Source organism: Eulemur rufifrons, chromosome 4, assembly GCF_041146395.1.
Source record: "Eulemur rufifrons isolate Redbay chromosome 4, OSU_ERuf_1, whole genome shotgun sequence".
NCBI lineage: Eukaryota > Metazoa > Chordata > Mammalia > Primates > Lemuridae > Eulemur > Eulemur rufifrons.
This window is the reverse complement of record NC_090986.1, coordinates 61214993-61230790: the sequence shown is the minus strand read 5'-3', so window position 1 is coordinate 61230790 and position 15798 is coordinate 61214993.

The following is a 15798-nucleotide window of genomic DNA, read 5'->3' as shown; positions in this document are numbered from 1 at the left end:
AATTGGCAATTTTGAAAGAAAAGGAAGTCTTTGTGAGGAGCTCAAAAATAAAATGTTAATTGTGGTCTTGCACAGCTAATCAACACTCATAAGTGTGCAAATTATTATTCCAAAATCCAGGCTCTAATCATACGTTTGTAGAAACAGTGAAAATGTGGCATCCATTAACTGTGTCCCTTAAACCTTACATTGACACTGCACAAGGAAGAGAAAGAGCAACCCATGTGAATAGTGTATGAGTTGGAATACTTTTTTAAAGCTAGAGGACTGATACAATTTGGATATTTGGCCTCTCCAAATCTCATGTTGAAATTCCATGCCCAGTGTTAGAGGTGGGGCCTGCTGGGAGGTGTTTGGGTCTTGGGGGCAGATGCTTCATGAATGGCTTTGTGCCCTCCCCAGGGTAAAGAGCGAGTTCTGGCTTTACTAGTTCACAGGAGAGCCAGTTGTTTAAAGAAGGCGGGCCCCACCTCCTCCCTCTCTCTTGTCCCTTCTCTTGCCATGTGGCACTCCTGCCACCTTTCACCTTCCACCTTGATCAGACCAGAAGTTCCCTGAAGCCCTCACCAGAAGCAGATGCTGGCGCAGCCTGCAGAACCATGAGCCAAGTAAACCTCTGTCCTTTATGAACTACCCAGTCTTGGGTATTCTTTTATTGTGATATAAAACAGACCATCACAAGGACTCAACATAATTAGGTTCAGATAATTCACTTCTACCTGGAAATGACCACCCATTTGCCAAAAGTGCCACTGACTTCTCATATTAAGGGCAATCTTTTTTTCTACATTAAGTTCCCGTCATTCCTATTCTTGAAGGTGGAAAATAATCAGCCTTATATACTCCCAGCTCAGAAGCAAGAAAATTAGACTTATTGGAACAGTTCCTTCTAATTGTCTCAATGTCTACAGTTTTCTTTTTTAACGAGAAATTTCAAAAAATATATCAATTTTTATTATGAAGTAGCTTAAACCTACAGAAAAGAATAAAGCCTATGTATCTACCCCCATATTTTAAAATGTCGATAGTACCATATTTGCTTCTGATCTCTAACTTTTAAAGTTAAAAAAAACAAACAAAAAAAACCCATTCTTCCTACTCTCCCCTTCCCAGAGGTAATATCACTGTAACAAGGATGTTGTACGTTATTCCATTTGTTATATATATATAATTAACCTGTCTGTTTATACATATACAGTATTATTTTTAAGTTTACATAGATGGGATCATCCTGAATATATACCTTTAAAATTGTTTTTTCTCAACTCTAATTTTTTTAGAATTATCTCTGTTAACAGATGCAGGTCTGGCTCATTCACAGTAGTTAATTGTTATATAGGTTTTCCACAAACGAAGTATGTTCAGCTTTTCATGACAGAACATTTACCAGTCTTTCGCTTTTTCCTCAGTCATCTGCGCCCTCCCCGCCCCCCATCTCATCTTTCACGGCAGACCTGTGAGTTTTCTATGCCATGCACCGTATCCCTCTGCCATGGAATAGGCACTTGGGAAATATCTGTTCTTTACATTCTGCTACAAAATCTTTTATTTCCTTCCTGTCAACAAAGTTTCTGTTTTGTTTTGTTGTTTCTGTTAAATGTGCCTCTATGCTTTTTCTATTGATTTTTCCATGAGCACTTTCTAATGTGGCTTTACCAGTTCCATCTCAATCGAGTAAAATTGTGTCTGAAGAGTAAGAACTGACCAAAAAAACAGAGCAAAGACAAACTAGAGAGTAAAAGAAGGAAGAAGTGGTTATTTCCTGCCCTTAGCTTCTAAGATTCAATTGGTGTCCAGGAAGGATACTTTTTGAAGTACATTTGCACATTCTTTAATACTCCATTATCTTGGAGGTCACCTCTTTTTAGAGGCCTTTTCTTTTCCATTAGAACAAGAAAAAAATTCCCTTTTGTCTCGTTTCATGAGAATGTTAGAAAAATGTACATGATTTTTTTAAAGTTTGGTATATTGTTAAAGATTTCCGCTCTATCTCCACTTAAATGTTTGTTTAGTGTTTGGTACCTTCACAAAATGGGAGCTATCAAAATTATCAAATGAATATATATTTGTATTTTTTTAGTAGATTTTAGGGTTGTTTCATGGAACATTTGACCTAGCATGTGCTAAATAAATCTTTTTTGAGTAATTGAATGAATAAACAAAATAAATATTTGTACAGGTTATATTCTAGTAATAAATATTTGTAGAGGTTACATGCTCATTTGACTTGGAGGTATGTTAAATTTTCTATTAATCATCTTTCATCTGCTAGAACACTTAACATCAATGCTTAGACCTCCTATGACTAAAAAACTGAGATCTATAAACAAAGGGAAGATCAGAGTTAACTGAGAGCATCAATTTCCAAGAATTATTCAAATTAAAGTCTGTGTTTAGGATTCCTAGCTTATTTAGGGCTCTAAAAAAAAGTATCCTCTACATTAAAATTTTAAGAACTGTATATCTTTGAGTTTAGACTATTCTCAAATTCTGTTCTTGTTTTGCTATTCTAAGAGAGGAAAGCTTTTTTTTTTTTTGGGTCAATTATATTTTTGTATATGATCGTGGGCTCAGCTAGTTGCCACCACTAAAAATATGCAACATAAAACATTTAAGAGTAAAAGCAATTATTTCTAAAACTGATATAGTTTTTCATGTGTTCAGTCATTGCTCTTTTAAATTATTTATTCCTTTCCAGATACTGGAAATTATTAGACTTCCAGCCTAATGATCTTACCACTTTCCAAATGTAATTTTCTATATAAAAAGATTAATTAATAATCCTGTGGTTTTCCTTAGCAATGCCCTAGCCTTTTCTGAAAGTCAAGGTTGTAGGGTTTCCCCATTCTTAATCTTCATTTTTGTTGTATATGATAGAATTCTACTAAGCTAAGATTTGTGCCAATTTTAGTTTTCAGCAGACTTTTGTAACTGAGCATACATCCTCAGAAAATAGAATTTCCGTCAGAAATGTGGGCACACATTCCCTATCGCTGCCCCGCTGGCTGTCACCACGCTGCTTAGACTGTCATGGGCATGTGGATCAGCAGGGTAGCTTTTCAGTCTTAGCTCACAGATGTTTTTAAGTAGAAATTGTTCTGTGGTAGTACTGATATTTTCAATATAAGGTTATTAGTGCTATTTTCTTAACAGTAAACTTGTGATATTTATCAATATCCATCATAGTGATAGATCTGATGGCCTTGGGTTCTCATTTGGCACATTTATTAATAAATATGTTGGAATTCCAACAGATTATAAACTCTCTCTTTCCAGCAGATTTTACTTTAGGAAATCAAATAGCTGTTCTGTCAATCTGTCTGCCTCCAAGTTACCACATGGGGACTCGGCTCAAATTACCAGCAGATCTGCCGTCTTCCTTGCCTTCCTCTCCCTTCTCTGTAGGCTCATTCTCTCAGGAGCTGGACTGGAGCCACTGGGTTTCAATGCCAACCAAGACCAAGCTGCAGAGGAATGTGAGAAAACATGTCTAGTAATAGGCCTGATGCAATCCTTCTACTTTTTTTTATTTCCTTCACTCAACCCCTCCCTTTCTTCCTTCCTTTTCTTTCTTTCTTTTTCTCTTTTTTTCTTTTCTTTCCCTCTCTCTCTCTCTGTCTCTCTGTTTCTTTCAACAGGGTCTTGCTCTATTGACTGGGCTAGAGTGCAGTTGGGCCCAAGCGATACTCCTGCCTCAGCCTCCTGAGTAGCTGGGACTACAGGTGGGCACCACCATACCCGGCTAGGTTTTCTATATTTTTGTAGAGATAAGATCTCACTATGTTGCTCAGGCTGGTCTCCAACTCTTGGCCTCAGCAATCCTCCTGTCTCAACCTCCCAAAGTGCTAGGATTATAGGCATGAGCCACCACACTTGGCCTTTTCTTTTCTTTTTATGTCAGCGTCCATACGAATTTTTTCAGAAAGTAATAATTAGACCACTGATGGCTTGGCAGAAAGCAGATTGATCACGATGTTGGATTATAGATTTTTCCAATAAAATTTGAGAAAGTTCCATTAAAATTTGAAATGAAATAGAGAAGACTAAAAAAAAAAAAAAGTGTGGTTCTTAATTCCAGTTAAAGGATCAGCAACTTCATTTTGAATACATTGAAACCTAAATTTGAATTCTTTAATGCAGAAACAGCTATGCAAAATGTAAAGATAAGCAGTGCATCATTCCCTAAAGTGTTGCAAAGACAAAGTTAGATTAACAGGTTTAGGCAAAAAACAAAGCTGGTAAGTGTTAGGAGCTTGGAGAAATCTTAAACTTCAAGTGTGCTCTTAATACCTGAGACATAGACATATATAATTAAGGACAAAGAGTCTCAAGGATGCTTGTGTAAGAGACACGATTAATATAAGGAAGCCTCCCTAATTAGGGTGAGCTAGGGAGAGAGTGCACTTGTTGGGATTATGTCATGTTTCATTTCGAGGGCAGTTGTACACTCTCAGGTAAATATAGTAATATAAGCTTGTGGCTGATGAAAACCTCAACAACAAAAATCCTCTCTGTCCGTTTCATGAGTCCCCGATTTCCCCTAATAATTTTACTCTAGGATGATACACACTGGGAAGAATTACAAAAGTTTGGCCTTTTACCATCCTGAGCCACTTGTATTCATTTAGAAAGCCTGAAGTCAGTGGTAAACTTAATTGGAATATAGGTCTCCTAATATACTTCTTTGACAAATACATTACTGTTTAAATTGAAAGGCTGTTTTAATATTGCAGGTGTATTGTTGGTGTAACCCAGAAAGATAATTTCTAAGTGTCTGAGTATTTTCTTTTACATATAGAATTTTATTTCCTCTTAACAGTAAGGTCTCACTCAAGGAGAAGAACAGTAAGACATTAAAAGTGCAGGGCACCTGACTTAGAGTTTATGTCTCCACTCAGAGAGAGAGGTTAGAGTGCAGACATCCCAGCATCCTTAGCATGGGCGAGATAAGGGGAGGAAAAGATAAGGACTAAGAAGGGTGATTGCTGACCAGCCTTCTCTTCCCTCTTATCCCAGAATTTGGCATGCGGCCAATGTTTCTTTAATTTTATCTTTAGCTTCCATAGATAGCACACAGTTTGAGTATGTGTGCTGGAGGCAAGAGAGGGAGTTCCTTTTTAAATAGACACGAGGGAACAACATGTTTTTATGAAAAAGACATTTTTCTAAACTCTTTCGTAAAATATGAGTAACACCTGAATAAATACTATAGGCAAAATTTTCCAGATGAAATTTCTGAAATCATTTCCATTCGCTTTAAATTTTTCACACACACACAGACTGTTATTTACTGAACAATGCCATCACTGTTAGAAATTCCATCCTAAATTTTAGCAGACAATGTATAATTCCCCACCAGCACCACCACCACCAAAGATGAGCTAAGGGAATGGAATGTACTTTTCATTTAATTCAAAAGAATTTGGGGGGCTTGTCTGAAGGTAGTGAGTTATCTCAGTTGCTTGTTCACAGTCAGTTGCAGATTGAACTCCTTCTACTCTTTCACCCCTTATCACTACTGCACTTGACTAGTCTTAAAGAATTTTTTGTTTTAAAATTTTGGATAAAAATCCATTAAACACAGTTTCTTAGAATTATCACAAGTATATACATTTGACAAGCCAAAGGATGGCAGTCATAAGAGGATGAAACAATTTCCAACGTTCTGGAGCTCAGTTTTCTCATCAGAAACATAACTACATTGAAAGTAATAGATATTATGCTAAAAAATTCCACTTGCATTGAAAATATCTAGTCATAAAAATAATACATGCCCCATAGAAAATATAATTTATAAAAGCCTATTTTCGCTTATGCACTTCTTAGCAAAGTAAGACATATACCATGTAAAAAATTCTGCTACCTTTATTCCCTATCTTAGAATTCTTGTCATTTGAGAAAATATGCTGTTGCTTAATCTATTGGTTGAAAATGCTAAACTTGTATTTGTGAAATGAATATTGAAAAGGGGGATGGCAGGATATAAATAGTGTTAACCTTTCGTTACACGGCACTTAGAACATTTTTTCTTCTAAAATTACCTTACCCAGCTTCATTTTGCTGAGGTCCCGGAAGGCATGCATAGAACTTGGCTCATCTTAGGCCATGATTTAAATGTTTGCTGAACAAATAAATAAGAAAATTAATTAAAGGTAGCGTACAAAGGTGAGTTTCCAAAAATCCCATAACTTCAGTGGGCTAAATACCAGATGGGAAGGGCGTTGGAAATGTAGTACTCCACATTCACCTTTTATGCTTGGTCTCCAAGGCCCCGCTCTATTTATTACTGTGGCATCTGGCAGGCTTGCTTTTCTGGGCCCCACATGCTTCATGCCGTGTGTTAGCATTTTCCTGGAATGAAAGTCAAGGAAATACCGTTTCTAAAAATATGCTTTATGGGTTTTAAAATATATAATATTTCCTTTCTACTAGCTCATTCACTTAGGGATCCTAATAAGTGGTATTCACATGTAGAAAAAAAATCACAGTGAATCTGATTTTATCCATGCAACAAACATTAAAATTCTTTTAATAAAGTGTGCAAACATTATCCTCTTCTATTTCTAAAAAATTTTATTTTTGTGAGTTTATGGCCATAGGTACTCCACGCTTACTAAAAATAGTAGGTAAAACATTTACTCAGTGCTTATTTATACCAGGAACAGTTCTTCACATATATTAGCAAATATAGTCCTTTAACAATCTTGTATAGTAGATATTATTTATATTTTGTAAATGAGGAAATTTAGGCTTAGATTATTTAAGAAACATAGCTAGTAACTTATGAAGCTGGAATTGCTTTCTACTTTTTTCCTTTTAGTTTTTTCTTTTTAGTTATTTTTTATTGTGAAAGACTCCATTTTAAAGGATTTATTTTCCAACGTTTTACTATGAAAATGCTTAACCATGCAGAAAAGTTTAAATAAATTTAAAATGAACACTCATATACCCACCACTGTGCATCATTCTATCCCTCTATCCATCCATGAATCCATCTTATTTTTGGACACATTTCAAAGTAAGTTGTAGACATCATTATATTTCCCCCTAAATACTTCAGCATGTCTGTTATTACTAGAATTCAAATTTTGTTTATGATTCCGTTTTTGGAGATAAAATTTACATGTCACAAAATACACAGGTTTTATGAATGAATCACCATGAGTTCTGATAAGTCTGTAATTTGTTCCACTGAAATCTGTGTTACCCCAGAAAGTTCCCTCCGGCCCCTTCCCAGTAAATTCCCACCCTACCCAGAGTAAATCAATTCTTGTCCTAGAACCTTATTTAAGTGGAAACATGCTATGTATTCTTTTGTGTCAGGCTCCTTTCACATAGCATCATGTTTTTGAGATTAATCTGTCCTTGAGTTTATCGGTAGTTCTTATCTGTATACTACTGAGTGGTATTCCATTTTACCAATTTGTTTATCCATTCTTCCATGCTCTGACTAGTATGAATGGGCTTCTGTGAACATTCTTGCAAAAGTGTTTTTGTGAGGGGAAGTATCCATTTGTATTAGGTCAGTATCTAAATTATAATTGTGGTCATTGGTAGGTGCTGGTTTAGTTTTAGAAGAAATTGCCAGATCTAGTTGTTTGCATTACCACCAATAATATTTGGTTCTTCCACATCCTCAATCATATTTGGTGGTGTCAATTTTTTTAATTTTAGCCAATTTGATGGATTTGTAGTGGTATTTCATTATGATCTAATATGCGTTTTCCTTGATGACCAATATGTTGAAATCATTTTCATATGCTTCTGGTCATTCAGACATTATAATTTCCTTTGTAAAGTGTTCATTAAAATAATTGTCCCATTTTTATATTAGGTTGTTTGTATTTTTATTGTTGAGGTGCAGAAGTTCTTTATATGTATGAACCATATGTGAAAATATATGCATAAAAATATGGACCAGCATTTTATCAGATACATATTTTACAAGCAATTCCCTTTTGATCTGTACCTTGCCCATTCATTCTCTTAATACCTCTTTTGAGGAGAAGTTTTAAATTTTGAGGTCTACTTTATCAGGGCTTTTTTTTTCTTTTATGGTTATTTTTTTCTGTATAATGTCTAAAAAATTTTGTCCCTAAGCAAAAAAAATTTCTATGATTTCTTTGAAAAGCTTTATAGCTTTAGCTTTTATGTTTCAATTTATGATCCATATTGAATTAACTTTTATTTATTGTATGAGGTCAGGGTAGGGCTTTTTTTGTATTTTCTAAATGGACATTTAATTCTTCCAGCACTATTTGAAGATTTTTCTTTTCCCATTGGAATTCCTTCCTGTTGTGCTCAAAAATCAAATGACCATATAAATGTACATCTGTTTCTGAGCTCTCTGCTCTGTTCCATTGATTTTGTAGCTCTTTATGCCAGTTCCACGCTACACTGATTTCCGTAGCTTTATAGTATGTCTTCAAGTCAAAGATATAAGCCCTCCATTTTTTGTTCTTTCTTTACCATATTGCTTTGGATATTCTAGTTCCTATAAAATTTTAGATTAATTTTAGAATTAGCTTGCTGGTTTCTAAGATATCAGCTGGGTGGGATTATGATTCAGAATATATTGATTCTAGGTGTCAATTTGAGAAGAACTGGCATCTAATCAATATTAAGCCATCTAATCCATGAACATACACTCTCTCCCCACTCACATAGGTCTTTAATATCTCTCAGTAATATTTTGTAGTTTTTAGTATAAAGGTCTCAATGCCTATTGTTATACTTATTACTAAGATTTTTATTTTTTAATATTGTAGGTAAAATTTAACTTTTTTATTTTTCAATGGTTTCCTGCTAATATGTGAAACTACAATTGCAGTATTATCCTGATACCAAGATCTGACAAAGAAATAACAAGAAAAGAAACTGTAGACCAATATTCTTTATGAATATAGATAGAAAAATCCTCAACAAACTACCAGCAAATTGAATGCAGCAACATAAAAAAAGGATTATATACCATGACCAAGTGGAATTTATCCCAGGAATGCAAGGTTACTGCATATTTGGAAACTGATCAATGTAAGACACCATATTAATAGAATAAAAGACAAAAACCATACAATCATCCCAGTAGACATAGAAAAAGCATTTAACAAAATCTCTTTCATGGTAAATATACCAAACAAACTAGAAATATAAGGAAACTTTCTCACCCTGATATGGGCATCTATGAAAAACCCACAACTAACATTATAATTATTGACGAAAGACTAAAAGTTTACCACCTAAAATGGGAATAAGACAAGGATTTCCATTTTAGTTACTTCTATTCAGTAATGTACTAGATGATCTAGCCTAGGCACTTAGGCAAGAAAAATATATAAAATGCATATTAATTAGAAATGAAGAAATAAAACAAACTTTATTTGCAGATGACATGGTCTTATATAGAGAAATCCTAAGGAATTCACACACACACACAAGAAAACTATTAGTACTAATAAATGAGTTCAGCGAGGTTGCAAGATATAAAATCAACATACAAAAACCAGTTCTATTTCTATACACTAGCAATTATCAGCAATCTAAAAATGAAAGTAAGAAAACAATTCCATTTATAATAGCATCATAAATAATAAAATACTTAGGAATAAATTTAACAAAGGAAGTACAAGACATGTACCCTGAAAACTGGAAAGCATTGTTGAAAAAAATTAAAGATGACCTAAATAAATGAAGAAACACCTCATTTTCATAGAAGGCTTAATGTAAAATGTCAATACTCCCCAAATTTATCTACAGGTTCAATGCAATCCCTATCAAAACTGTAGGGGGCTTTTTAAAAGAAATTTATAAGATGATCCTAAACTTCATATGGGAAATACAGGAGACCCAGAATAGCCAAAACAATCTTGAAAAAGAACAATGTTAGAGGGCTCATACTTCCCAACTTTAAAACTTACCACACTAATCAAGATTCCATGGTACTGGCATACAGGTAGACAGATAGCTCAATGGAATAGAATAGAGAATCCATAAATAAACCCATATGTGTATGGTCAGTTGATTTTCAACAAGGGTTCCAGGACAACTCAATGGAGGAAACAATAGTCTTTTCAACAAGCGGTGGATGCTGGGACAACTGGATTTCCACATGCAAAAGAATGAATTAGGACACTTATGTGACACCAAATATAATAATTAACTCAAAATTGATCAAAGATTTAAATGTAAAAGCTAAAACTATGAAATTCTTATAAGGAAACATAGGTACAAATCTCCTCATAGGAGAATTCCAAATAGTAGAGGTAGATATATCATCCCTTCCAGAGAGTGAAGCTTACCCTCCCTATTAAACGTAGGCTGGACTTAGTAACTGGCTTCTAAAAGGAAAAACAGTGACTTTACAGTGGAAAAACCTGGTAAACACTACCTTAACCAAGTGATCAAGGTTAATATCCCCAGGGTGACAAATCATATTGATGTCATGTGTCTGCACCCTGATGTGCTGCAATGAGTTTAGCTCTCCTCGGTGATATTCTTCCCAGTAACCCTAATCAGTCATGAGGAAAACATCAGCAACCCCAAAGGGAGAGACATTCTGTAAAACACTTGGCTGGTACTCAAGACTCACTGTCATGGGAAACAAGGAAAGACTGAGAAACTGTCACAGCACAAAAGAGACTAAAGAGACAGGATGACTCAGTGTGGTGCGATATCCTGGGATGGATCCTGGAGCAGAGAAAGGACGTTAGCGGGAAAACTATTAATAGTAAAATCCAAATGAAATCTTGAGTTTAGTTAATCGTAATGCAGCAGTGTTGGCTTCTTAGTTGTGACTAAGGTGCCATGGTCATGCGAGATATTAACATCAGGGGAAATTGGGGAGGGATATGTAGGAACTGTCTGTATTATCTTTGCAACTTTTTTGTGAATCTAAGATTATTCCAAAATAAAAAGTTATTTAAAAAGAATAATAAGAAGGCCCAATATGTAAAACAAATATTAACAAAGCTACTGTGGTTGTAGTAGGGTTTCAGGCCCGAGTCCTGCCTGCCTGTCCCCCCTCACGTTGTTCCCTCTCTCCCAGGCTGCCTACCTCCCTCCCCGGGACCCCAGGCTTTTCTGGCACGTATTTTGAAAACTACTCTTCTACGGGATTAAGTCCAAACTCCTTGACATGTCTTCTGCGGCCCTTCATATTCTCACCTTTGTCTAGCTTTCATCTTCATCATCTGCTGACCTCTGGCCTCCTGTTATTTATTTCCTTCATATATTTTGAAGGCAATTTCTTTTCCTCAAGCAGACCATGACCTTCTTGTTGATTTTGCACGTGCTATTTGTTTTTACTGCTTGGAAGAGTATTCACCCTCAAAAACTCTGAAAATCGTTTTAGAATACAGCTCAAGAGTGAGTCTTCTCCCAAAAGGCTCCCATTCTGAAAACATTACTGCAATAGCAGACAGTCCTTCTTAGTTGCCTGCATGCATGCCTGCAAGCACACTCCTTCCCTGCAGTGGTTCACAAGCTTCTTAAGGAAATGCCATTCATCTCTCTATGCCAAATATCAAGCACAGTGCCTAGCACATAGTGGGTATTCAGTAATTGTCAAATAAATGAATGAATGGGTGAACGAATGAATGAATAGTAGCAACTTTATTAAAACTATATTATTTCCTTTTTTGTAGGTTTTAAATTTAGTTGAACCTGGTTGTCATAAAGATACAAATTCAACATTTTAATAAGCAAGTTTATGCCAGTTTGCCAGCTTAAAAAAAGAAAGCATTGGCTTTTCAGGAGTAAGTGCCAGTCTGAATTCAGCCCATAGGTATATACAAGATACTGTGGGTGGTTGGGTTTTTCCCTTTAAATAACAAAAATTCTACATGGTGTGTACTGTACAGTAAATGAACTAAGTACTGTGATGTTGCTTTTTCGGTGTGCCAGTGTTTGAAGGAGTTGTCAGTAAAGCTAGCTGCATACATTTATCTTCATTAGCCATTCCAAGGTGATGCTTTTTGATGCAGGTGGCCCAGCTCTTCTCAGGCACTTTAATTTGCCAATTATTCTACCCACTATCTGTAGAACAGATAGCGATTAGTTTCACATTTTGCTCACTGGGCAGCTTAATGTTCTTGTCACCTTACATTGAGTTTTAAATGTGCAAAGCACAAAGGATGTCAAACATGTGTCTCGGTCTTGGGGGTGGGGTGCGTCATGCCTTTAGAAACTTGAATTGCTTCTGGATATAGAAATTAAAGGACTTGGTTGATTAATAAATTGATAAAGTAATATGGCAAAAGTGCATCAAAGAAGGTAACATGTATGTGCATATGTGTGTGTGTGTGTGTGTGTTTAAAGGCTTAGTTGTATCTTTTTATTTTCTTTCACAAAAGCATCATTTGCTAGCATGTTTAAGGAAAGAAAGAGAGAATGGTAGGATCTTCTTTACAAAATAGCATGGAACCTTAATAATTTCCTTCTTTGAGTATTCTAAGGCAACATAGGTCACCCAAAACAGAGAATGAGATGCATCAATTTTTAACATAATAAATATTCACTACCTTATATTTTGGACAATTTTGCTCTAACAGAATTAATGCTTTTTTTATTGCCATAAAAAGTAGAAAAGTTTTCTTTGGAAAAATCCAAAAACCACACTTGATACTTTTAACTGCTGTTCATTTATTTAATTGCCTAGGAGTGAAGTTGACTCATTTATGGGGACTTAACCTAGTGCCATTATTAGTTGAAAAGATGATTTAACATTTTAAGGAAACATAGGAAAATGTCAGGCACATAACATCCCAAACATAAACTTTATTTGCTACCCTCTTGAAGAATTTGTTTGCATATAATGTTCACACCAGTGATAACAGAAAATGTATTTAATAACTACTCAGAATTAATATGCTATAGTATGCATGGCTGCCTAATTTAATTTATCTCTGATTAAGCCTATTATGTTTGAGATCACTTTACAGAAGAGATTTTTTTTGCCAGCTGTAAGCTTATTTGAATTGTAATATAAGTTAATAATGTGTGAAATAACCAGTGGTGCCTACTTCTAAATGTTAATTTTGCCAACTGACTTCCTGAGTTGCATAGCCAGATCATTCACTGGCATTTAGGTAACATCTGAAATGAAGACCAGATATTGGAATAAATATGAGAATTAAGTACTCTAGGAGTCTAAGACAAATGGAACAGAGGTTCTTCAATTCCAAAATCCAGAGGAAAGACCATTGTATTATTAAAGTAATTGAAAATCAGCGATTGATAATCACATGTAAGACAGCTCATACCTTTTGCATGATTTGTGTTCTAAATCTATTTGGTCATCATTAAGTCCTCCTTGGATCAGATAAAGTAATAACCTCAGGGGTTTGGCAATGACCCATGCAGCACCTGCCTCAATGTCGTGGTGATCAGGTCTTTTCAGTGGGCCCAGTACAAGGGGGAAGGGACTTGAGCTATTGCTGTTCAGTGGCTTGTTCTCTGCATTATAGACCAAGCTTGTCTGATGTTTATGCTGAACCAGCTCTTTCATCAGCCAGTCTAATTCTCTTCTTCAGTGTCTTCAGTAGTTAGCACCAAAAAAGTGATTGGGCTAATTATGTTCTCTTGCTCAGCAATTGGCCTCATACAAGTTATGTGCATCTTTAGATATAGTTTGCACTGTTCAGAATGTGAACTTTATTATTTGTATTTTATTTAACTTTGGTAATCTGATTGATTCTTACCCACCCCCAAACTGCTTTTCTTTCCCTTTGGGATGCTTTCTCTGGTCTTCTAATTGAAATTCTGTCTAGTCCTCAAGGCCCTCTTAAAATCATGTGTGCTTTGTGAAGATTTCCTAACCATCTCAGGCCATGACCACCTCCTCTTTGAGCTCCTCTTGGGGTCATTTGCCTTGATCATTTTACCACCTTTCATATATTCCACCATAGGCCCCCTGAAGGCATAGATCCTGCATTTTAAATCTTTATGGCCTCACAGTGACTAATACAGTTTCTTGAAAAAAAAATGATGTCAATAGACTATGGTAATTGATGGTTGGAATGCAAACTTATATGTATATAAGAGAGAAACTTGCATATCATGAAACCTAGGTGAATAAATAAATATGGGTGAATAAATAAAGTCAGTTTGTGGGTTCTCATTTGTTTTAAATGTGAAGTAGAAGCTTGCATGTAATATTTAAAAAGTCAGAGATCATAAAGTAGATTTTTCCTTGCTTTGAACAGCTCTTTCTAGAGCTATAGTTTGAATCTCAGAATGTATATAGTGTGTGTTAGCCCTGACTTACATGAGAATCAGCAAGGGAACTTCAAACATACTTGCCCATGACAAGGGCTCACCTTCAGACCAGTTAAATGAGGGAGCAGTATTAGTTTTAAAAAGCAAACCAGATGATTCTAGTAAGAAACTGGTGTAAAGCAAACTCAAAGGTCATTAAATTCATTCATCCATCTGGTGTTTGATTGTTTTCCACAGCTGTTTAGCAGTGAAAGAAGAGTACTTTCAATAGGAGGATTAAAATTGTAGCTTTCTGATGCAGGTATCCATGCCTCATCCAGTCCTCTCAAGCCACCATTAAGGTTATCTATTGTTTTGTTTTGTAGGGGGCTGTCTCACTTTTATCACAGAGAGACCCACATAGTGGGAAACTCCTCAGTACTGAGCAAACCAGGACAGTTGGTCACTCTACTACCAACACACTCATTTTTTGGATACTATAAAATTGTTTATATAAATATGTGTATATATACATACATATATATAAATTTCCTTTTGAGAAACAGGAAAAGTGTTTGATTCTTTGTTTTATTTGGTAGATTTTTTAATGAAAAGATATGAACACTTTAATTAGCAGCCTTGAGGGAAAAGAGTCATATCAAGAGAACAAGGGAAAACATTGCAACAGGTTCTCGTAGAATTCCTGCAGTTCAGATGAAGGAGGGCGTTTTATGGAATGTAATTAGTTAAAGAACATCAAAATATTCATTCACTTTTATCTCTGTTATGTAGACAAATTAAGAATGATTTTGGAATGTAAGAAGGCATTAAGTGAAAATCCTAAATTTGTAAATATAATCAACTAAACTACAAGCTCCTTAAGGATAGCTATTTTTACAAATGAGAAAACAAAAACTTATTAGAGCCTACATGGGTTGACAGACTGACATTTGACTCCTAGATCTTCTTCGGGTTGGACCTTTGGCCTCTTTCTTATCACACATCCTTTTAGTCCCAGCAACATTTAGCACAGTCCCTTCCTTTCAGATAAAAGTAAATATTGATAGATTGATAGAAAAAGTGAAAGTATTTTACTAACAAAAATAATTTTAACAATTTGATGTATAATAGCATTAAAAATTATTCATCATGAATTTCCATTTCAGTTTTATTCTGATATCATGGAATATAGTCTTGCAACCTACAGGTTAACTTACCTCATGGTTATTTTCTGTTTTGGTCACATTGATCACTGAGCAATGAGTCTGATCACTACATAAGTGGTTCATTTTATTCATTGATTGTCAGAATTGCTAGCTGTGTCCCAGTAACCTGTCTTCATAACCTAATCACATCAACAATACAGTAATTCAGCCAATGGCTTGGTGTACATCTGTCTAAAATATTGAAATATCTAGTTTCATTGAAATCATGATGTTTCTCCCACTCTCAAATTATAAAAGTGCTGTTATAGGAAAAACATCAATAATTAAAAATTATAACATATGTTTTCCCTTTTTTTCCTTAAAATGTTTAGCTAAAGTTGTAAGACTCAGAGAAACATATGTGAGAATGGGAAGTTGCAGGTCAACTCATCCAGTCTTT